This window comes from Dromiciops gliroides, chromosome 6, assembly GCF_019393635.1.
Source record: "Dromiciops gliroides isolate mDroGli1 chromosome 6, mDroGli1.pri, whole genome shotgun sequence".
In the NCBI taxonomy this organism is placed as follows: domain Eukaryota; kingdom Metazoa; phylum Chordata; class Mammalia; order Microbiotheria; family Microbiotheriidae; genus Dromiciops; species Dromiciops gliroides.
Genome location: NC_057866.1, coordinates 114,033,042 through 114,058,276, shown reverse-complemented (window position 1 = coordinate 114,058,276; position 25,235 = coordinate 114,033,042). Strand labels below are relative to the sequence as shown.

At 37.8% G+C, this 25,235-nt stretch overlaps 1 pseudogene; it reads right to left on the bottom strand.

The window, feature by feature from the left end:
• The window catches only part of LOC122732064, a 28,863-nt pseudogene extending 4,003 nt beyond the window's left edge, over positions 1–24,860 (bottom strand).
• Between the last annotated feature and the right edge of the window lie 375 nt (positions 24,861–25,235).

Genomic DNA, 25,235 nt, shown 5'->3' with positions numbered 1-25,235 from the left:
GTTGTTTTTCTTTTTAGAAGTTTTTCCTTTTTGCTCTGATTCTTCTCTCATAACATGACTAATGCAGAAATATGTTTAATGTGATTGTACATATATAACCTATTTCAGATTACTTGCTGTCTTGAGGAAGGGGGAGGAAGGGAAGGGAGAGAGGAAAATTTGAAACTAGAAATCTTATAAAAACAAATGTTGAAAACTATCTCTACATGTAACTGAAAAATTATAAAATATTTATATGGAAAAAAATCATCACAAAATGTAATAATAGTTGAGAGTCCACCTACAAAGACATTGAAGAATTATATGTCTACTACTACAAAACACTAAAGAAATAAAGATATCTCTAAATAATTGGAGAGATATTAATTGCCTGTGGTTGAGCCATATCAATATGGTAAAAATTAAAATATACCTGGGTTAATTTAATCTTACAGTACCATACCAGTAAAACTATCGGGGCAGCTAGGTGGCGCAGTGGATAAAGACCAGCCCTGGATTCAGGAGTACCTGAGTTCAAATCTGGCCTCAGACACTTGACATTTACCAGCTGTGTGACCCTGGGCAAGTCACTTAATCCCATTTCCCCACAAAAAAAAAAAAGCTTAAAAAAAGCAATAAAACTATCAAAGGATAATTTTATAGAGCTAGAAAAAAATAATAGCAAAATTCAGATGGAGGAATAAAAGGTCAAGGGAAGTAATAGGGAAAAAAGGAAGGTAGCCAACTAGTACCAGATCTTAAAATATGCTACAATGTAGCAATCATCAAAACTATTGGGTACTGGTTAAAAATAGAATAGTTGACAAGTGGGACAGACTAGGAACACAATATCCAGAAGCAAATTAATTATACAGTAGCTTAGTGTTCTATAAACCCAAAGATCTCAACCACTGTGATAATGATTTGATAAAAACTTATAGGAAAACTGGAAAGCGGTCTGGCCGAAATTAGGTATAGATCAACATCTCACAACATATAACAAGATAAGCTCCAAATGGATGCTTAGGCATAAAGGATAACATAATAAACAAGATAAGCTCCAAATGACTTAGGCATAAAGGGTAACATAATAAATTAGAGGGTTAAAGAAGAAACTATCTTCCAGATCTATGAATAAGAGTTCACAACCAAATAAGAGTATTTTTATTATATAAAAATTTAAAAGATTTTGCACAAACAAAACCAATGCAGTTAAGATTAGAAGGGAAATAGGTAACTGGGGGAAAAATCTTTGAGGCAAGTCTCTTGATAAAGTTCTTATATCCAAGATATAAAAGAAACGGAGCCAGCAGGAACTCAGCTGAACAGGTTGGAAATCCATGTTAGCACTTTGACAAGGCAATCCCCAAGAGATGATTATTATTATGATGATGTAAGAAATGAGGAAATATATGAATTTTTTAAAATGGAGAGACATACAAACTGATACAAAATGAAGTAAGCAGAACCAAAAGAATTACTTATAGTACTAATACCAAGGCCAATACTCCTAATAATAGCTAGCATTTTTGTAGTGCCTTAAGGTTTGCAAAGTACTTTACAAATATTATTTCACTTAATATTCACAACAACCCCTGCTACTATTATCCCCATTTTATATCTGGGGAAACTGAGGCTGAAGTTAAGTGACTTCCTCAGGGTCACACAGTTAGTAAGGGTCTGAAGGCATATTTGAACTCAAGTCTTCTGACTTCAGGCCCAACACTTTGTCCACTGTGCCACCATACTTTAGCATCAATATCATAAAAATAAATAATTTTTAAATTAAAAAAATTTTAATCTGTAAAATATCTGCCTTCTCTCTTTTCTATCCCTCCCCAAACTGAGAATGAAAAAAAAAACTATCACAAACATGTATAGTCAAGCAAAACAAATTTCTTCATTGTCCATGTTTAAAAGGAAAAAATACATATACAAAAACACATGTATGTTTTATTCTCTATTTTGAGTCTTTTGCTTCTCTATCAGGAGGTGAGTAGCATGTTGAATCATTAGTCCTCTGGAATCATAATTGGTCGCTAAGCTGATTGGAGTTCCTAACAGTTTGTCTCTAAAATATTGCTACTCTATCAATTGCTTTCCTGGTTCTGCTCACTTTATAGCAGTTTATACAAGTTCCCCCAGGTTTCTCTGAAACCAATCCCGTCATTTCTCCATCATATCCATATACCACAACCCACTCAGCTACTCTTCAGTGATTGTCACCTGAAAGGATTCCAATTCTTTGCCACCTCAAGAAGAGCTATAAATATTTTTGTAAATCTTTAGAGTTTGTTTTACTTAAGACTAATTTCTCTCTTAATCTACCTTCCCTCTAATTCCCCTTTCTCCCTTCTCTTTCCTTTCTATTCTTGAGTGGAATGTATTTCTGTATTCAACCCTCTATGTGTGTGTATGTGTGTACATGTGTGTGTGTGTGTGTGTGTGTGTGTGTGTGTGTATTCTTCAACTCTTTGACCAGTTTAGATGAGTGAGATTCGTGTCAGCCATGACCCCCATCGCTTGTTTGTATAGATGCTTACTTACATGAAATAATATTTCCTAATTTTCTCCCCCTCCTTCCCCTGCAAGCGTACATCTCTTCCTTTTGTTTTCATTCTTCTTTTAAGATCATGAAGATAAAACACAGGCCCTGGATTCAGGAGGACCTGAGTTCAAATATGACCTCAGACACTTGACACTTAGTAGCTGTGTGACCCTGGGCAAGTCACTTAACCCTCATTGCCCTGCCCCCCTCAAAATCATTATGATATAAGAGAACCATTCTCAAGTGCTCTGTCTAGACTCCCACTATGACCCCTGATGATGATGATGAGGTTCAAAGGAGACATATGCGTCATCTCCCCATATTAGAATGTAAGTAGTTTTTCCTCGTTTAGTTCTTTATCATTTTTCTTTCATGTTTAGCTTTTTATGTTTCTCTTAACACCTACATTTGAACTTCAAAGTTTTTATGCAGCTCTGGCCTTTTCATCAAGAATGCTTAGAAGTCCTCTAATTTTAAAAATGAACACTTTTGAAGACTTTTATAAACTGATGATCATTCATGATCTTAGAATACCCATGATTAAATATGCTATCCATGACAGAGAGGTGATGGATTTAGGATGCAAATAAGACAGGTAGCTAGGTGGTGTAGTGGGTAGAACACCCAACCTGGAATTAAGTAGACCTGAGTTCAAATCTGGCCTCAGCTGTGTGACCCTGGGCAAGTCATTTAATCCTGTTTGCCTCGCTTTCCTCATCTGTAAAATGAGGTGGAGAAAGAGGGGCTGCTAGGTGGTGAAGTGGATAAAGCACTGACCCTGGATTCAGGAGCACCTGAGTTCAAATCTAACCTCAGACACTTGACACTTCCTAGCTGTGTGACCCTGGGCAAGTCACTTAACACTCATTGCCTCACAAAACATGAATAAATAAAAATTTTATTTATAGCTGCTCTTTATGTGGTGGCAAGGAATTGGAAGTTGAGGGGGTGCCCATCAATTGGGGAATGGCTGGACAAGTTGTGGTATATGAATACAATGGAATACTATTGTGCTGTAAGAAATGATGAGCAGGAGGAGTTCAGAGAAACCTGGACGGTCTTACGTGAGCTGATGATGAGTGAGATGAGCAGAACCAGAAGAACATTGTACACAGTATCATCAACATTGAGTGCTGATCTACTGTGATGGACTATATTCTTCTCACCAATGCAATGGTAAAGAAGAATTCCAGGGAACTCATGATAGAAGAGGATCTCCAAATCCAAGAAAAAAAAAAGAACTGCGGAGTATAGATGCTGAATGAACCATACTATTTCTTTTGGTTTTGGTGCTGTTGTTTTTTTCTATTTTGAGGTTTTTCATCATTGCTCTGATTTTTTCTCTTATAACATGACTAATGCAGAAATAGGATTAATGTTATTATATATATATGTATATATATATATATATATTTAACCTATATCAGATTACCTGCTGTCTAGGGGAGGGGGGAAGGAGGGGAGGGAGGGAGAAAAATCTGAAATTGTAAAGCTTGTATAAACAAAAGTTGAGAACTATCTTTACATGTAACGGAAAAAAAATACTTTATTAATTAAAAAAAAAGAAAGAAATGGAAAACCACTCCATTATCTTTTCCAAGAAAACTCCAAATGCAGTCATGAAGAATCAGAAACAAGTGAACAACAATTTTAGTATACAGCCATTGAGAGAATTTGTTTTGCTCGACAATGCGTATTTATTACAAAGAATTTGTTTTTCTTTTCTTTTTTATGAGGTGGGATTTGAAAAGAGAAAAATAGATTTCTGTTATTTTTTTAATAGTTGGTGGAGTGGAACATATTGCATGCACTTTCAAATAAGATCACTATGTTATTAATTTTATTTGTTTTACTTTGTTACAAGAAATCTCCCATGGAGTGGGGTAGTTGTGCAAATAGTTTTAACATAAAAATAAAACATATCAATAAAACTTAAGAAAAATCTTTTCCTTAGGGCCCCTTGATTGTGGCTTCTTGATTTTTTTCTCTTCTCTATTCTTTCTCACTTATCATTATCATAGAACTAGATACCTTTCCCCTAAAGCAAATAGAGGCAGGACAAAAAAAATTCTAGGATAAGGTATCGACTATTTCTTTCCCCAAATTGCCTTTGGTCTAAATCTTCAAGGTCCCATAAGAACTTTTAGTCTCAGGGAGAGGAGATTATGGATTTAAACACTTGAATTTTATGAAGTGCACCTGATTTTGTTGCTGCTTAATTAATCTTGATTGCTAATTATCACTTTAGCAAAGGAATACTGGGGAATTATAGTAAAGGAAAGACCAAAATCTGTTTCTTAAACATACATCCATGTTCAAGTGTTGAACATTTATAGCAGTTACAACTTACAGAGAAAAAACAAGGCTATTCCATGATAATTTCAAATAAGGAAAGAAAAGGCCCTCAAACCAATTTTTAGTGCTTTAATTCAAATCCATAGCCTTTGTGGAAACCCAGGAAAATTACCAAGTTAATTCACATTCTTAGCCACTAGATGTCCCTATACACTTTTTGCAAGCTCTCACTGTGGAATTGGGCTAAAAATCACATCATCGGTTAATTAAACCCTTCTGCTTTTCCTCCCTCCTAAACAGCTGTTCACAATTCACTGTTTTTGAAACAAAATAGCGACAATATCGAATCCATAGAAGTCTATTCAATTATATAAGATTTCTCACTAGGAATTCGATGTGGATTTTAAATGCTATTAACATAAAGAAAATAGCAAAGTGAGTTAATGTTAAAGCCTATACTTATTTAACCATATATTCTGCCGCCCCTTCCTTCCTCTCCCTTTTCACCCCCCATACACACCAGGGCATATTGCTTTATGTTATGGTGGAACACAGGCAATAGACAATCCTATGGAACTCCCAGAGAAGGGATCTTTAGTACCCTGACTTTAATAGCCGGACCTAATTCTGATAATGCAGGCGATTCAATATGTCAATTTAACCTCTTTGCTGAGCAATTTAATTGAACAAATTTTCAAAGGCCTACTATGTGTAAGCCCTTTAAAGGGGTGCATGGAAATAGAGATACAAAGATGAACCAAAAGACACACATAGCTCTGTCCTCAAGGAGTTTGGAATCTAGGCAACGAGATAAACGGCTGTAATACAAAGCAGAATGGGATAAGTGCATAGGAAAAGTATCAAGGGCTATAAGAGATTTGGGGAGGGAGAGAGCCCTCAAAGAGGGAGGGATAGAGGTCTGGTCAATGTATGATGATGGTACATCTATGGATTTGTGGTTTTCTTGGCATTAGTGCTCCCTTTGATGATGCAGATAGTGACCCATCCATTCCTTTTTTTTTTTTTTTTTTTTTTTTTTTTGCGGGGCAGTGGGGGTTAAGTGACTTGCCCAGGGTCACACAGCTAGTAAGTATCAAGTGTCTGAGGCCGGATTTGAACTCAGGTACTCCTGAATCCAGGGCCGGTGCTTTATCCACTGCGCCACCTAGCTGCCCCCCCCATCCATTCCTTCTTATCCAGTATACTTCTCATCTGTATTTTATCATTGATTAGTTCATTTATTCAATAAACATTTAAGTGCCTCCTTATGTGCCAAGTGCAGTTAGGTAGCATAATGGATAGAGCACTGGGGTTTGGAATCAGAAAGACCTATCTTTCCTGAGTTAAAATCTGATCTCACTCACTAGCTATATGACCCCGGGCAAGTCACAACCCTGTTTCACTCAGTTTCCTCATCTGTAAAATGAGTTGGAGAAAGAAACAGCAAACCACTCCAGTATCTTTGCCAAGAAAACCCCAAATGGGATCACAAAGAGTGGGACTGAACAACAAATGTGCTAAGCACGAAATAATGCTAAATGCTAGGGATACAAAAACAAAAAAAGAAAGAAAGAAACCAGTTCCTGCTATTAAGGAGTTTAAATTCTATTGAAGAAACACAGTGTGTACACAAAAATATATGCATATATATGTATATATATTTCTAGAAATTGTTCAATATATAGTAGACCCACCCAATGTATTGGACACTCTTCTCTGGTCCTTTTAGGATATTAGAGAGCAATGTAGCTCCTACTACCTTACTGACCCCACTTCCTTTTATAAATATACATGTTTTGTTTGTTTTTCTCCATATAAATATTTTATTATTTTCCAGTTACATTTAGAGATAGTTTTCAACATTTGTTTTTATAAGATTTCTAGTTTCAAATTTTTCTCCCTCCCTCCTCTTCCTCCCCCTTTCCCAAGACAGCAAGTAATCTGATATAGATTATGTATGTATAATCACATTAAATGTATTTCTGCATTAGTCATGTTTTGAGAGAAGAATCAGAGCAAAAAGGAGAAACTTCAAAAAACAAAAAAAAACAAAAAACAATAGAAATAGTTATACATGTCTTTTAATGTGTATCACACCCAGTAATATTTTACTGTCTAGTTACACATGTGCTTGTTTCCATCTTGCTTTTAGTTTTCAGGATCATTATTTCAGGTTATTCTTTGTGTAGCGATACTGTTTTCTCCCACATGTAGCAAAGGAGTGTTATTGTGTGGCTTAAAGGAAGGCAGAATAGACATCTCTGGTTCCTTTCCACTCCCTTCCCCCCTTCTCTAAAGGAGACCTTGGTTCTTACTAGGAGGGGAAGCAGGAAGTTGGAGCTAAGAGTTGCAGCTTTCCTCTCTTCAGAGACAAGGGGTTACCAGACTAGAATGATATCTATCTGCCCTCTTAAATATTATTAGTCTAGGGGATGTAGTTTCCAGATACAGGCTAAACTATGATCTCTATTCATCAATGGGAATAAGGGCCCCAAGCTTTTTGTCCAAGACTTGACTTCTTTCCTGCCAAAAAGCAGTTCCACAATGAACACGTGTAGAAAAGAGCAAAGAAACCCATTTGTCCGAGACAATAGCAAACAGAAATCAGAGAAAGTATGTATAGGAAAATATATACCAGACAATAGAGTGAAACAGTTCAACCATGTGCATGCATGAGAGACAAAGAGAGACACAGAGACAGAGAGAGACACAGAGAGAGACAGAGAGAGCCCTAAATCTCACTTAAGAAGAAATTCCCAGAAATAGTGAAGTGGGGACAGGGACACATGATGAAGACTGCCAGCTCCTCTCACATCAGTTTTTTCCACCAAAGTATTATTCTCCCCTCAGTAGCAACCTGAAAAGGGATTGGCATCATCCATCTTCTTTATCAAAGCTGGAAGTCAGAAGTACCTGAAACAACTACAGAGCCTGAAGAGAATGAACAGACTAAAAGATACTGCAAAGAATATAGAGACCAAAGCTCTCCTCTTTCCTGCTCTCATCATCTCTGTCCCATGCCTCACACAGGCAGGACATTGATCTCCACCAGTGAGGAAAAAGTCCCATACCAATGAGCTTTGGGACTCAGCTTACATTTGTGTCCAATAGTACTACCAGCAGAATACAAGCATTCAAAAAGATAGGTATTATTGAGGCTCTGTGTGACTTCTCAAATACAATCTAGCCAATCTCCTCCTCTTGATTGTTGAATCAGCTCAGTGCCTATCTGCAGCATCTATCTAAAATGCATATATTGATGAATCCTTCCAGTTACATGTCAGAATTTGGGCAACATGTGGCTTACATCCACTTTTCTTTCCATCATGGATGGTTGAACCAATTTCTTTCCCATTACTACGAAATAGGCAGGACCAATATTGTTACTTATATCTTATATGTGAAGAATTTAAAACTAAGAGTTAAGTGACTCACTCAAGGTCACACCAAATATAGTGGTAGAAAGAATACTGGATTTGGAGTCAGAGGACTTATGTTTGAATCCTGATTTTGTTACTGACTTTTATGACCATGGGCAGGTCATTTAATTCAATTTAGCATTTATTAAGATACTTTTCTTGTTCTGTTATGTCTGACATTCATGGCCCTGTGAACCATAACACACCAGGCACTTGTGTCCTCCATATTGTCCATGGGGTTTTCTTGACAAAGATACTGGAATGATTTGCCATTTCTTTCACCAGTGGATCAACTTTTGTTACAATTCTCCACTATAATCTGTCTGTCTCAAGCAACCCTGAACAGCATAGCTTCTAGTTTCATTGAGTTACATAAGCCACTCTACCACAATGAGACAGTGATCTAGGGAGGGCTATTAAGAGACTACTATGTGCTTTATCTCTCTGGTTTAATTACTCCATCTCTAAAATGAAGGGACTGGAATAGATAATCAATAAGGTCCTTACCAGCTAGCTCTAAATCCCATGATTCTACATCTTGCATATGGCAGAGCTAAAACTGAAACACAGTTTTTCTGATTCTACATCCAATGTTCTCTCTACTTTTACATCAGGTTTTGTGGAGGTGATACCTAACTTGGGCCTTAAAGTAAGGGAAAGATTTCGACAAAGATGAAAAGACCATGTAAAATACAGATGATGAGGCCCAGGAAAGGGAGTCATGGGAAAGTTGTACAGTTTCCAAGCTTGCCCTTGGCATCATCTGCCCCATTTTTACTTATTTGACTTTGGAAAGAAAATGTCATGTGCTAGTGAACAGGTTCTTTTCACAGACTTTCACTTTTTTCCAAATTAATCCTACAGACATACTGATTAATCTACTATCAGGCCATAGACTCCAGTTCCATCTCTGCAATATAATGTCTCTTTGGGGGTATCTGGGATGTTCCTTTCCTGGGTCTAATTTTTGTTTTCTTTTTTTCCCCCTGACAGCTTTAATACATTGTGCTGAATTGCAATGATTCTTGGTTGTTCTTCTTCCTTAAAAGGATTATGATCATAGCATCTGCCATTGCTTTCCTAGACATAAACTTTCAAGGGTTTTCAAGATATTTAGTTGAAGTTGAAGATCAGGGGCACAGGATTGGTTTGGACTTTCTCTTTGATGTTGTTTACTTATAGGACTGGTCTTGAAAGAACATGTCCCAGAAGTTCCATTTTCCCAGACCCTAAATTAATAACACTTCATACTTCCACATGCATCATCTCATTTGGTCATCTTGACAACCCTGTGGAATGAATAGGAAAAGCATTATTAGCCCTATTTTGATGAATGAGGAAACTGAGAGCCAAAGAGTTTAAATCCCTAGCCTATTTAAGAGTACATTAGGTAGTGGCAGAGGCAGGACACCCCGCCCTGTCCTCTTTCCATGAGAACATTGATTCCATGAACTTGGATGGGATCTTCAATCTTGACATCCATTTCTCTTCCTTTTTTTTTCTTGCACTTGTTTTCTGACAGAAGATAGGTTAGTTATAGATTGAAGGTCCTTTCTAGTTTTAATGAGCCATGGGCATATATTCAATTGAAACAGCCTCATTATCAAAAGCAGGTGTTGTAGTATGGGAATAAGGGAGCTGGTCACTGTTGTGGGGAGACACTGTTCAAAGATCACATGGTCAGTGGAGTGAAGAGTGTCCAGTTGAACATCTACTCAGTTAGAATGACAGAAAGGAAAGAAGCATAGAGAGAGAGAGGATAGGGACCAAGAGGATAGGAGTAAGCAAGATGTAGAGGGTCTTGTTTGATCTGGAGAGAAATCTAAGGTGGGTACTTGGTTCTTTTTGTGTGTGTGAGGCAATTAGGGTTAAGTGACTTGCCCAGGGTCACACAGCTAGTAAGTGTCAAGTGTCTGAGGCCGGATTTGAACTCAGGTCCTTCTGAATGCAGGGCCGGTGCTCTTTCCACTGTGCCACCTAGCTGCCCCGGTACTTGGTTCTTAAAGGGGAAAAAAGTTGTGGAAGTCAAGCTTGAGTCCTACTTCTTTTCCATTTACTTAATGCTTCCCGGGCAGCTTGTCCACCCCCTCTTCACATTTTGAAATAACAATTCATTACATCCTGGGCTATCCACCATCCACCTCCTCACTCCGTGTGAATTCTGCCTACTGCTTTCCATTCTACAAAAGTCAAAGGGAAGAGAGAATATTAGCATTTATTACTCAGTGATCACAAGCTTGTTATTAGTCAGCTTTGTAGAAAGGGTCCTTTTCCTTCCAACAGCTCAATATTTAGACAAAAATAACTGCTACTGGCTCCCCATTGGAGTTACCTTGGATTTTCTGATATATGCTGGAAAATGGTTAAAAGCCTGTTTCCACTTCCCTCCTGTTTTCCCACTGCATCTGTGAAGATGGCTGAGACCTGAGGAACTCTGTGCAACTTATCTTAATTAACTGCACCTTCCTTTTGGTGGGAATACTTCTCTGGAGGGCAGAAAATTAAACACATAGGTGTAAAGAAGCAGACCACATTGTCAAAATTCAGAAAAGAGGGAGGGCCAACAGAATGGAAATCCAAAGGGGAATCATTAGTCAAGTGAAATTGGATCCTAATTTTGAATCAGAATCACCTGACCATTTGTCATAGCTATTATGCCTATGTGGTCAAGAGTATAAACATCTAGAGAAAAGAAACCACCAGATAGTTAATTTATCATGGACAGTACCCCTAGAGCCAAAGAATAAATGCAATTAATTCAACAAAATTTTACTAAACAAAAAATTACTATTCCTTGATTTTGGGACCTGCCACATACAGCACACATTAGACCCAACAAGGAGCTTGATGGTTTTATCAGTACTGTCAGCTGATCAAGAGCAGCTCATTCCATGTGCTCCCCTCCCCCTATCCAGCATTCAAAAGTAAATAAATGAGCCAATTAAGGATAAGAAAACCCCAAATGGTATATAAATATACCAATCAGAAGTGAGCTAGATCGTAATGCTTAGCTAGGTTGGTACATTTTTTTTTTTAGTGCTTACTGTTAGAACTTGGGCTTCTAACAATAGCAATTTTCATTACACACACACACACACACACACACACACACACACACACACCTTAAAAAGAAACAGAAAAACCTAAAAACTCCTTTTCCTTCAGTGCTAGTGTTAGGGAATTATCTGATAAAAGTCATTTATTCAAGAGTTCCTAACCATTTTTGTGTTGTGATTCCCTCTCACAATAATATTTTTAAATGCATGAAATAAAATGCATAGGATTACAAATGAAGCTAATTATATTAAAATATAGTTATCAAAATTTTTTAAGATAAATTCTCATATACCAAGTTCTGAACCCTTGACTAGAGTGTTAATGACTGAGAATCCCTTTTCCTCTGAATTTTAAAAGAGGAGACAGTTAACAATATACTAGCTAGTATATATTCAGTATATGGCTTTGCCATATTTATCTCATTTTTATCCTCACAAAAATTCTGGGAGATAAGTGCTATTATTATCACCATTTTACCAATGAGGAAACCAAGTCAGACAGAGGTTAAGTGACTTGACCATAATCGAACAGTTAATTATCTTAGGTATTCCTAACTTCATTTCCAACATTCTATCTACTCTGCTATCTAGTTGCCCAAATGAACTTTTAATTAGTGTGATGGGGTGGGGAGAAATAGAGAGAAAAGAAATATTTTTAAGTAGGCTGCCTTTGGGAACCTACTTCCCTCAACCGTACCTCCCTCCCATACCCCCCCCCCCCCCAAAAAAAGAGACCTTTGTTCCCTCCCATCTAAGGAAGTTCTTCCTGGGCCATAGCACCAAATGTGTATTTTGCAGCTTTTTCCTGTGAAGCTTCAGGGCAAAGGTGGCAAACACTGGCAATCATTGCTTAAGAGGCTGGCCAAAATACCTTTTTGATTCTTATCCTTTTTTAATTACAAGATGAAGAGGTCACTTAGAGGGATCCAAGGGCTTGGGAAGCATGTATGCTTTTATTTATTATTCCTTTACTTAGTATTCCTTCCATTCTTGTTAGAAAGTACGGTAATCACCAAGGCCCCACAAAGTGCATTGTTGGCTTAGAGAAAAAAAAAAAACCCAAGGTGTATGTAATACCACAAATCTCTATCACATACACCTTGGGGTTTTTGTTTTTGTTTTTGTTTATCAAAACGATCTGGTACTGGTTAAGAAATAGAGAGGTGGATCAGTAGAATAGAATAGATAGAAATTACACTATAGCAAATGACTATAGTAATCTAGTATATGATAAACCCAAAGATCCAAGCTTTTCGAACAAAAACTCATTATTTGACAAAAACTGTGGGGAAAACTAGAAAACAGTATGGCAGAAACTAGGTATAGGTGTGAGAACACCATATACTAAAATAAAGTGAAAATGAGTACATGATTTAGACATAAGAGGTGATACCATAGGTAAATTAAGGGAGTCTGGAATTGTTTGTCTGTCAGATTTATGGGCAGGGAAAGAATCTAAGACCAAAGAAGATATAGAGAATAAAATTAAATATAAAATAGATCGTTTTGATTACGTAAAATTAAAAATCTTTTGCACAAACAAAACTAATGTAACCAAGATTACAAGGGAAGTAGAAAACTGGGAAAGAATTTTTGAAACAGATATCTCTGATAAAGGCCTCTTTTCTTAAATATATCTATAGAACTGAGTCAAATTTATAAAAATAAAAGTCATTCCCCAATTGATGTGACATGAAGAGGCAGCTTTCAGACAAAGAAATCAAAGCTATATATAATCATATGAAAAAATGCTCTAGATCATTATTGATCAGAGAAATGCAAATTAGAACAACTCTGAGGTATCACCTCACACCTATCAGAGTGGTAAATAAAACAAAAATGGAAAATATTGGATGTTGATGGGGATGTTGTTGGGAAAGCTGGGATGCTAATGCACTGTTGGTAGAGTTGTGAAAAGATCCAACCATTCTGGAGAACAATTTGGAACTATGCCCAAAAGGCTATAGAACTGTGCATATCCTTTGATCCAGCAATACCACTGCAAGGTTTACATTCCAAAGACATCTCCCCAAAGAGAAAAAGATCTATTTGTACAAAAATATTTATAGCAGCTCTTTTTGTGGTGGCTAAGAATTGGAAATCAAAGCAATGCCCATCAATTGGGGAATAGCTAAGCAAACTGTGGTATATTATGACAATGGAATATCATTGTGCTATAAGAAATGACAAGCAAGACAAGAAATGACTTCAGAAAGGCCTGGAAAAACATGTATGAAATGATGTATTGTGAAGTGAGCAGAACCAAGAGAACATTGTACGCAGAGACAACAATATTGTTTGATGAGAAACTGTGAATGACTTGACTATTCTCAGCAATACAATGATCCAAGACAATCCCAAAAGACTATTGATGAAACATATTATCTACCTCCAAAGAAAGAACTGATATTGATGGAACAGACCGAAGCATACTATTTTTCACTTTCTTTCATTTTTTTCTTTTAATCAAGTTTTTTTGTACAAAATGACAAATATGGTAATGTTTTACATAATCATATATGTATAACCCATATATCATTGCTTGCCACCTCAGGGAAGGGAAAGGCAGGGTAGAGGGATAAAAATTGGAACCCAAAACTATAAATAAAAATGTTTATTATTTTTTTAAGTATATTATAAACTTATATTACTTTTAAAGCTGTCCTGCTTATCTGTTTCCTTTTGAAATTTCTAATGTTCTTTTCTATACATTTTAAAAAATGTTTCAGTCTTTTTTCTCTTTTTTAAAAATCTTTTTTTAAAAACACTTTCATTCATTTCTTCCCCTCAAATTCTCCTAGAATAAAGAGAAAAAACACAATCCTATTAAAAATAAGCATAGACAAGTAAATAAATGTATGATGAATATAGAGATGTATGAAAAGATCTGATACAGAAAGAAACTGATACAGAGTGAAGAAAACAGATCCAAGAAAATAATACACACAGTAACTAAAACAATGTAAATGAAAAGAAGAATGATACACCAAAAAATCTAAAATAAATGTAACAAAATCATAAAGAGCAAGCAGGACTTGAATAGAGATATGAGAAGGCACCCTGAATCTGTCCCTTTGTGGAGGTGGGAGGTCCACAGATGTTACCCATTGCACATGGTTTCAGACTTTTCAATGTATTAATCAGTTGTGCTGATTTTTTTCCTCCTTAAAAAATACTATCTGGGAGGGCAGCTAGGTGGTGCAGTGGCTAAAGCACCGGCCCTGGATTCAGGAGGACCTGAGTTCAAATGCGGCCTCAGACACTTGATACTTAACCAACTGTGTGACCCTGGGCAAGCCACTTAACCTTCATTGCCCTCCCCCCACAAAAAATTATCTGTCATATTGGATGGCTTTCTGGGAGAGGGAAGGGGAAGAATACTTGAGATAAGTGTGGTAATGTAAAAAACAGAAAATGAAACATTTTCGAAAAAGAAAGGTTAGCAATATGGCTTATAACATCATCTTTCCTTAAGCAGTCTACTACTAGAGTCCAAAGTTTTCCAGGATTTGGTTGTGTCTATTCACCCCACCACTATCCTTCCTTGTTTTATAAACTCTGATGCTATCCTTTTCTCAGACTTCATCTATCCAGAATCTCTATCTTTTTCAGTCTAGTGCTACCTTGCTCAGGCAATGTCCTTAGTGAAATGGAGTTTAACAATGAAACTAAGAAACTCCATCTTGCTTTTAAGCAATCACAGGAGCATCAATGACAGTTGGGAATGAAAAAATGCATAACAATATCTGTGGGAAAATTCCCTATACCATGTATACTATTTGAAAATATTTTCTTTCTATTGCCAGTACTAGATATATTTCCAATTTCTTGCTTTAATTGTCTATATCATATATCACAGCTTCGTGGCATAGTGGACAGAACACTGGACTAGTAATCAGGAAGATGAGTTCAAATTCAGTCTCAGATTTTTACTAGCTGTGTGACTCTAGGCAAATCACTTAATTTCTGTTTGTCTCAGTTTCCTCATCTGTAAAATGGGGACAATAATAGCACTTACCTTCCAGGGTTGTTGTGGGGATAAAATGAGATAATATCTATAAAATGTTTTTCAAACCTGAAAGTACTATACAAATTCTAGCTGTTATTATTTTTTCATTAACAAAAAAACCTATTTTTTTTCTTCCTTCCACCTCTCCCCCTGCACTGGAAACAGAGATAAAGTGACAAAGTTACTAAGTAACAAAGGAAGCATTTGAACATAAAGTCTCTCCTGACTCAAAGTCCTGTGTTCTCTCCATTACATCCTGTTCTCTCTCCAGAGGCAGACAAAAAGCAACAGTATATGAATAATCCTAATTCATATAGCCGTGAGAACCAGCTATCCTTGAAACACTCTGTGCACATAGTTCATGATATGATAAAATTCATTTCATCGATTCTAATTTAAAAGATAACATTTTTTATATTTTCACAATGTACCATTGTATATGTAATATGTCAGTACATTTTTAAAATTTCTTTTTTTTCTATTTATAAGCATTTATCTTAGCTCCCTCCCACCTTCCTAAAAGAAAAACAAAACCCTTATGCATAGTTAAGAAAAGTAAATTCTAAAAAAAAGAAAAAAAGAAATTCCCTCATTAGTCATGTAAAAAAAGGATGTCTCATTCTACATCTCGAGTCCATCACTTAAAAATGCTATCCATCCTCAGAGAACAAACTGATGCAATCTGAATATAGATCGACACATACTTTTTTAAACTTTATTTTTCTTGGGGGCTTTTTGCTCTATGTTTTCTAATGACTAATATGGAAATATGTTTTGCATGAATACACATTCATAGCCTTTACCAAATTTCTTGCCTTCTCAATGAAGGGAGTGGGGAGGGAGGGATAGAATTTGGAACTTAATGGTTTTTTTTAATCTTTTTTTTTTTTGGTCCGTTGGTTGGTTGGTTTGTGTGGGACAATGAGGGTTAAGTGACTTGTCCAGGGTCACACAGTTAGTAAGTGTCAAGTGTCTTAGGTCAGATTTGAACTCAGGTCCTCCTGAATCCAGGGCCAGTGCTTTATCCACTGCACCACCTAGCTGCCCCCTGGAACTCAATTTTTAAAATGAATGTTGAAAATTGTTTTCACACATACTTGGGAAAATTTTTTTAAAACTAAGGAAAAAGATGAAGAATATGTTGCTTTTCAGCTCATGAAATGCAAACATTTACTTAAAAGTTTTCAGGGGAGGAGGGGAGACAGCATGTGCAAGAAAATGAGCCAAAAGGTCTGGTTTCAATATACCACTTCATAGTCAATTAAGAGAGATGGCACAGTTGGAAAGCAAAGGACTGCATATAGAGAGGATTTATCACCTACATAATATTATCTTTCTGCCCCAGAGCTGTTTTCAGATAGCTTTCATTCAGCCTAAGGCCAGGGAACAATCATTTTGCATCAGATTGGCAATGATATTGGATACATTCAATTCAAATCAACAAGCATTGTTGTGTCTTCAAGCGTCTACTGGTGGGTAAGTTGGTATGAGTAATGCTGGGGATACAAATGTGAATAAGATCTGGTCAGTGACCTCAAGAAGCTTACAATCTAATAAGGGTTAAAAAAAAAAGACAATCCACAAGTACAATTGTGTACTTGTGGTAGAGCTGTGAACTTGTGAATCATTCTGGAAAGGAATTTGGAGCTATGCCCCCAAATCTAAGCTGTCCATACCTAATGATACCACTAGTAGGTGTATGTACCAAAAAGATCAAAGAAAGAGGAAAATGTCCCATATGGACACAAATATTCGTAGTTTTTTGTGGTGGTAAAGAATTGGAAACCAAGGGAATGACCGTCATTTGGCTGAACAAGTTATGGTCCATGAATGTGATTAATAGAATCCTTTGTGCTGTAAGAAATGATGAAAGGGATAATTTCAGAGAAACCTGGGAAGACTTGTGTGAACTGATGAAGAATGAAGTGTCAGGAGAAATTTATATGATAACAATATTATAAAGACAATAAGCTTTCAAAGACTTAGATACTCTGATCTACACAATGACCAACCACTAATTCCAGAGAACTCATTATTTATTTATTTATTTATTTTTGGTGATGCGATTGGGGTTAAGTGACTCGCCCAGAATCACACAGCTAGTAAGTGTCAAGCGTCTGAAGCCAGATTTGAACTCAGGTACTCCTGACTCCAGAGCTGGTACTCTATCCACTGCGCCACCTAGCTGCCCCCAGAGAACTCATAATGAAATAGGATCGCCACCTCCTGATAGAGAGGTAATGTACTCAGAGTGCAGATTGAGACTTTTTTGTTTGTTTGTTTAGACATGGCCAATAAAGAATTTGTTTTGTTTGACTATAGACGTTTATACAGGGGATTTTGTTTCTCTTGCTTTCTCAGTGGAAGAGGTAGGAGAGAAATAAGATGGATTCTCATCGTTTTGAAAATTTGGGGGGGGCAATAGGGGTTAAGTGACTTGCCCAGGGTCACACAGCTAGTAAGTGTCAAGTTTCTGAGGCTGGATTTGAACTCAGGTCCTCCTGAATCCAGGGCTGTTGCTTTATCCATTGCACCACCTACCTGCCCCTGAAAAAAAATTTTTTTTAATGAAAAACAATCTATTTAAAGCAATGAACCTATCTAGCAAGAATCATTTCCCCCCCAGCCCTCCTAGGAATTCTCCCAGCTTATTCAATGCTACTTTTTAAAGTAGCCCATATTTTCCTTTCTTGTCTAAACGAATGAAGGTAGCAATGTATGCTGTCATGATACATTAACACATAGTCAGCATTTCCCCTTATGGCAATTGTCTATAGGCTCTATGAATAAATTGTACCTAAAAGCAGAAAGGATCTATATAATCATCATATAATAAAATAATTTGAGTCGAAAGGAGCATGAGATTAGAGATCAATTATCAAACCCAATTTATTAGTGCCCAAGGACACATGAGTCTCCAAAATACCTTTGTTGGGGGGACCAGACCAGTGTTCTCTTTAGTATAGTAAATTCCTGATGAGGAAATTCCCTTTACCTGATAAATCAGCACCTGTTCTTAAACTTGGTAGTCTTGGAGAGCTGCCCCAGGCATTGAGAGGTTAAGTGTGTGTGTTGGGGGAGGGGGGGGGGAAGTATCACAACCATTATGTGTTAGAAGAATGACTCAATCCAAGTTTTCCTCAGAGTCTCTTTTCCTCTTGCTTTATCTTCCTCTCTTTCTCCTCTTCTTTCATGCTCCCTCCCTCCCCACTTCTCTCTCCTTCTCCCTCTCCTTCTCTGTTTGCCTCTGTCTCTAAATTGGACAGACTCCCAAAGATAGTAGGGGATAGAAAGGATTGGTGTGCTGTGGTCCATAGGGTCTCAGAGAGTTGGGCATGATTGATCGATTCCACAACTGTTTGTCTCTGTCTCATGCTTCTCTTTCACTTTTACTCTCACTCTCACTCTCTTCCCTTTTCCCTCCCCCCTTCCCCCTTCTCTCCTTACAAATTTTACATCGAATATGTAATTTATAGGTATAGTTTCTGGTTATTCAATTAGAGCAACTGGGATTTAAATATTTTTCTGTATTTTCCCAGGCTTCTTTTTTTTTTTTAACTAAGAAGGCTAGCTCCTCTTCTCATAATCTTTTTTTTTTTTTTTTTAGTGAGGCAATTGGGGTTAAGTGACTTGCCCAGGGTCACACAGCTAGTAAATGTTAAGTGTCTGAGGCTGGATTTGAACTCAGGTCCTCCTGACTCCAGGGCTGGTGCTCTATCTACTGCACCACCTAGCTGCCCTAAAAACTTCAATTTTAATTGGTTAATAAAAGTGAACTGGCAAGGAAGGAAAGTGACACAAAAATTATGAGAAGCGGGGTAGCTAGGTGGCACAGTGGATAGAGCACTGGCCCTGGATTCAGGAGGACCTGAGTTCAAATCCAGCCTCAGACACAACACTTACTAGCTGTGTGACCCTGGGCAAGTCACTTAACCCCAATTGCCTCACCAAAATTTTTTTTAAAAATTGAATTTTTTTCTACTATCCTTTTCAGGCACTAGAGGGAAAAAGAAATCTCTGTTAGTTCTGGACCCAAGGTCCATCCCACATAACTAAACATAAATGGACATGATTATTCTATGGCCACAGAAAATTTCTCCATTTCTTTTTTGTTTTAGGTATGTAGAGGCTTATTCTCTATCCACAACTCCATACTCCTCATGCTATCTCATACCCTTTTACCCTTATGTCAAAGAAAATGTAGTACTCTGGGCAGTGATGGTTCACATTTCCAATAAATCATATATCACATTTTCATTGATTTCTTCTTGCCATGAGATTACCTTCTCAAGCTGTTAAAAAAAGAATGGTGGTCTCCTGTTATGTTGCTGTGAAGAAAACTTCCTTCCCATGCAAATTGAAAAAAAGCAGAACTAAAAGAAGAAAACATATAATAAATATGACTGTAGAAGAGGAAATGTGAATGAGATGAATGGACAAAGAACCCTAATGAGACCTAGGAGGGAGGGACTGAAAAGTCATGATACTTTATGTTACCATAATTAGTAGCACTCAGAAAAGCCTGAGATGTAGCGTGGAGTCAGGTAGGAACAAATCTGTGTGGGCCTCAAATAAAATGAATTTGTAAGAGTACAATTGGGTAGGATGGGACTTTAAGAAGAACCCACCTAGTTTCAAAGAGCTGCTAGACATTGTAAGCAACATGGAAAATGGACCTGGGGGTAATCCAGAAGGCTATTCACCAGGAAGCCCCATATGCAAGTTTTTTTCAGGAGCACATACCAAAACACGGAATAAAGTAACAAGATGGAGAAAGCTTCTGAAGGAGATTACTAGGGAAAGCACCTGTCTCCTTGAAAAAAGTACAGGTCTGAGGGCAGCTAGGTGGTGCAGTGGATAAAGCACCAGCCCTGGATTCAGGAGGACCTGAGTTCAAATCTGACCTCAGACACTTGACACTTACTAGCTGTGTGACCCTGGGCAAGTCACTTAACTCTCATTGCCCCACAATAAAAACAAAAAACAAAACAAAAGAGGCAAAAGACAGCCCCTGACCTCAAGAACTTCCCAATATAATGAGAAAGATAATATAATGAACAAACATTTACAAATAAACTATGTACAGGAAAAATAGGAGATAACTGAGAGTGGGAAGGCACTAAGATTAAGAGGGGCTGGTAAAGATTTCCTGTAGAAGGTGAGAATTTATCTGGGACTTGACGAAAGCTGGGGAAGCCAGGAGAGAGAACAGTCCAGGTATGGGGGACAACCAGTGGAAATGGACAGAGTTGGGAGATGGATTGTTTTGTTCAAGGAACAAAAGAAGGCTAGAACCATTGGGTGGCTGAGTCTAGAGAAGGGAATAAAGCATAAGATTGGAAAGGTAGGGGCAGCTAGTGGCACAATGGATAGAGCACCGGCCCTGGATTCAGGAGGACCTGAGTTCAAATCCGGCCTCAGACACTTAACACTTACTAGCTGTGTGACCCTGGGCAAGTCACTTAACTCCAATTGCTTCACCCCCCACCCCCAAAAAGGTAGGAAGGGGCCAGGTTGTGAAGTGCTTCCAGAGAAAACCTGTGAGCCAGGCACTGAATTCATCAGAGATCCTTACTAGCTCTTTTCCACCTGGCCTCATAAGAACTCTTACAGATGTGACTATAAAGTACATGTGACCATCATTTTCCAGTCATTCTAAGAGAAATATTTGAAGAAAATATCTCCATAGCCTCTGGTAACTAGCTTTGCTATTGGAGAACTGAGCGACAAAAAGTACCTGCCCCTGGATATATTGAAGGGACGGAAATCTCTCCAAGATCCTGCCAAAACCAACAAAGTAAAAACATCCTTGTCCTAGTTTGTCCAGATTCTTTATGGGTCAATCTAGCATCAGCTCTAATTGGAGCCAGCTCCAGCCCGTTCAGAAAACTAACAGAATACTGCCAACAACAAACTGAGACTCAATTTCTTCACCTTTTGGTCATCCTTGCAGCTCGCTTATGAATGCACATGTGAAAAGAGTCGATTGATGACAGCAAGTCAATGATGAGTTAGTCAACAAGAATGTATTAAATGCTTATTACATCATCATAAAGGTATTCCTAGCACTTCAACCAATGAAAGCAGACCCTGAGATATTTGACTTTAGAGATTCCACAGGGCTGAAGGAACAATGGGAAAAGAAAACGAGGCAGAGGATCAACAAGAGGACATGCAGCTTTTCACTGTATGAGTAAGACATGGAAACAAATGTATGTGGACCTAAATATAACAGATTTGTGAGAATACGACTGGGTAAGATGGGACTTTAAACAGAACCCATCTAGTCTCAAAAAGTTATTAGACATAGTAAGCAACATGGGAAATAGGCCTGGTGATGATCCAGAAGGATACTCACTAGGAAACCCTCTAGGCAAATGTTTCAGAAGCATATACCAAAACAGGGAATAAAGACATAAGAACAATTTCTCTGAGGATGCAGAAATTGAAGGAGATGATTACAAGAAAGCTTCTGAATTAGATTAGTAGGGAAAGCATCTGTCTCCTTGAAAAAGTACGGAACTGAGAAAATGGAGGCCATAACAGATTGACATATATCTGTTTTTGGTTTTTGGTTTTGTTGCAGGGCAGTGGGGGTTGCCCACTTGCCCAGGGTCACACAGCTAGTGTGGATTCGAACTCAGGTCTTCCTGAATCCAGGGCCAGTGCTCTATCCACTACGCCACCTAGCTGCCCCCAAGATGGCCATATATCTGGAGAAGACCAAGAGGCAGATTCAATTTCTATTATAATTGTGTAGAAAAAGGCCATTTGTTGTTGTTGTCCAGTCGCTTAGCTGTGTCCAACTCTTTGTGCCCCCATAGACAATAGCATGCCAGGCCCTTCTACCCTCCACTGTCTCCTGATGTATGTCCAAGCTAATGTTTGTTGCTTCTAAGGCATTATCTTCCGCTATCTCCTTCTCCTTTTGCCTTCAGTCTTTTCTAGAATCAGTTTCTTTTCCAATGAGTCGCGCTTTCTCATTATGTGGCAAAAGTGTTTAAGCTTCAGCTTCAGTATTTGACATTCTAGTGGATAATCTGAATGAGTTCTTTAAGTATTGGCTGATTTGATCTCCATGCTGTCCAAGGGACTCTCAAAAATCTACTTCAGCACCACAATTTGAAAGCGTCAATTCTGCAGCACTCAATTTTCCTTATAGTCCAACTCTCACAGCCATACATTGCTACTAGGAAAACCATAGCTTTGACCATGTGAACCTATGTCAGCAAGGTCTCTGTTTTTTTCGTATGCTATCCAGATTTGCCATAGCTTTCCTTCTAAATAGCAAGTGTCTTTTTAATTTCATGGCTACAGTCACCATCTGCAGTGATCTTTGAGCCCAAGAATATAAAATCTGACACTACTTCACTTTCTTCTCCCTCCCAGGGGCCACTGTTGAGTTTTCCACATTTGTTGTATATTGAGTTTAACCACATCATCTTTTTTTGGATTGTAAATAGCTCAGCTGGAATTCCATCACCTCTACTAGCCTTATAGTTAACTGTGCTTCCTAAGGCCCACTTGGCTTCATTCTCCAGGATGTCTAGTTCTTGATCAGTAACCACATCGTTGTGGTTAAGATCTTTGATGTATAGTTCTGCTGTGTGTTCTTGCCACCTCTTAATCTCTTCTGCTTCTAAGTCCCTAGCATTTTTGTCTTTTATTTTTGCATAAAACATTCTCTTGATATCACTTTTTCTTGAATAGATCTCTTGCCTTTCCCATGTACAGGATAAATTTACTTATTCACTATATTCAACTTATTGACTCATAATTATCCTGAAAAAGACCTAGAAAAAATCTCTTTGTTATGGTTGACATGAGAGAATGTCTCAAGACCTACTGGTGAATGGTATCATCACAGAGTCTAATAGCCCCTCTTTCTCATCCATGGTGGTGATACAAAAGAAAATGGGAAGATACATGTGTGTATAGACTACCATAATATTGGCCAAGAGGACCAAAATGTACCAATACACAGTGCCAAGAGTTCAAGATGCCCTAAATTATCTGTTAAGTAGTTGGTGGAATTTTGTGTTATATTTGCACAGTGGCTATTACCAGATTCCTATGACCAAAGATGTTAAAAGACCACTTTCATCTCTCTATCTGGGTTTTACCAATTCTAACAACTGACCCAAGGCATCTTAAGGGCACTTGGTGCCTTCTAAAGACTGATGGAGAAACTTGTCAGAGACATGAATGATCCACAAATCTTAGTATACTTGATGACATCATTTGTTCTCCTCCAGAGACATCTCTGGAGGAACATGAGGAGAGACTAATATTATATATAACTTTTGGATCTGCTTGAGAAAAATGGGCTGAAACTTTCAATTGACAAGTGACAGTTTTATCGAACCTCTGCAAGGATGGGGATCACATCGTATTACAGCAGAGTATAAATACTGAGCAGGATAAGAGAGATGCAGTCCTGACTGGGTATGACCAAAGAACCTTTGACAACTCAATATTTTTTCTTTGATTTGGTGATTACCATAAAAATTTGCTTCAAACCGTGCTGCTATTGCTAAATCATTCACTCTAGCATGTATGATTAAAGAAGTGAAGAAGCAGAAAGACATAAAGACAAAGTTGTTTTGAAACCAGAAAAGTCTTTTGGGGGCCATCGTACAGACAGGTATGAACAAGCTTTCAAAGACTTGGTTAACTGCCTCACACATGCACCACCATCAGCAGCACAACAACAAGCATTTATCAAGTGCTTACATTGTGTCAGGCATTATAGTAAGAATTTGCAATACAAAGAAAGACAAAAACAAATCCTAACCTCAAGGAGCTGAGACCCACCAACCCTGCTGCACTGCATACAGATATCATCTTGAAAGGACTGGGGGTGTCTCTGTACCAAGAAACTGAGGCTTTTATGAAACCAGGTGTATTTTCCAGTAGGGATTTAGTAACAGTGAGACTCACTATCCCATCTACAAGTTGGAGTTGCTGGCCTCAAAGTGGACTGTCCCTGAGAAATTGAAAGACTACATATGTGGAACAAAGTTAAACATTTGAACAGACAACAATCCACTGACATATTCTAACCTGTGCCGAGTTAGATACTATTTACCAGCGGTGGGTAGTGGCACTAGCCAACTGTGAATTCAGCGTTCACTACTGACCAGGAAAGACTCATGTGTGTGTAGATGTCCCGTCCAGAAGACCACAGGCCACTAAAGCAGTGATGATGCTTAAAGAAAGAGTTGGAGCTATGTGCAACAACTAGAGGACTGGACTGAAAGCAGATAGTAGTCCAGCTGAGGGTTTGGAACTTCCCCCAGATTGCGTACTAGCAGAATATATGATACCTCCATTGTCCCTGAATGACTGATGAATTAAATAGATGGCGGTTGAAGAGGGGCATGAATTGATTCAAGCCAAGAAGTAAGGTCAAAATGACAAGGGCTTTGAGTGCAGGCCTCCTGAAGACATTTTACTGTCAAGACAATGGCAAAATTATTGCTATGCAAGAGAATACTAGACTGGACTGCCACCAATCCAACATAGGGTACCAGGAAGAAATTGGTGCTGTCCATGGCATACCTCTTTCTAGCTATGAAAATTCTACTTGATTTTGGACATATGTGGCTAGAAAGGACTCCACAGTTCATAAGAAACAAATTTTAGTAGCCAAAATGACTGCAGATGTCACCCAAAAATGTGAGACATGCCCATCACATGTGAAGAAAAGTACTATCAACTGACCCTGCATATTTGGAGAAAATAAATGCCGCAAACCTTTAGAACTTGTTTCCAAAGTTGACTTCTCATATCTGGAAGGAGATTTCAAGAACTTAAATCATACGCTGATGATGATTTTCAACTAAGTATACAAAAGAATATCTAACCAGAAAGCAGAAAGCCACCACAGTTTCTGAAGTACAGTGGGAAAAACATTTCTTGGTATAACA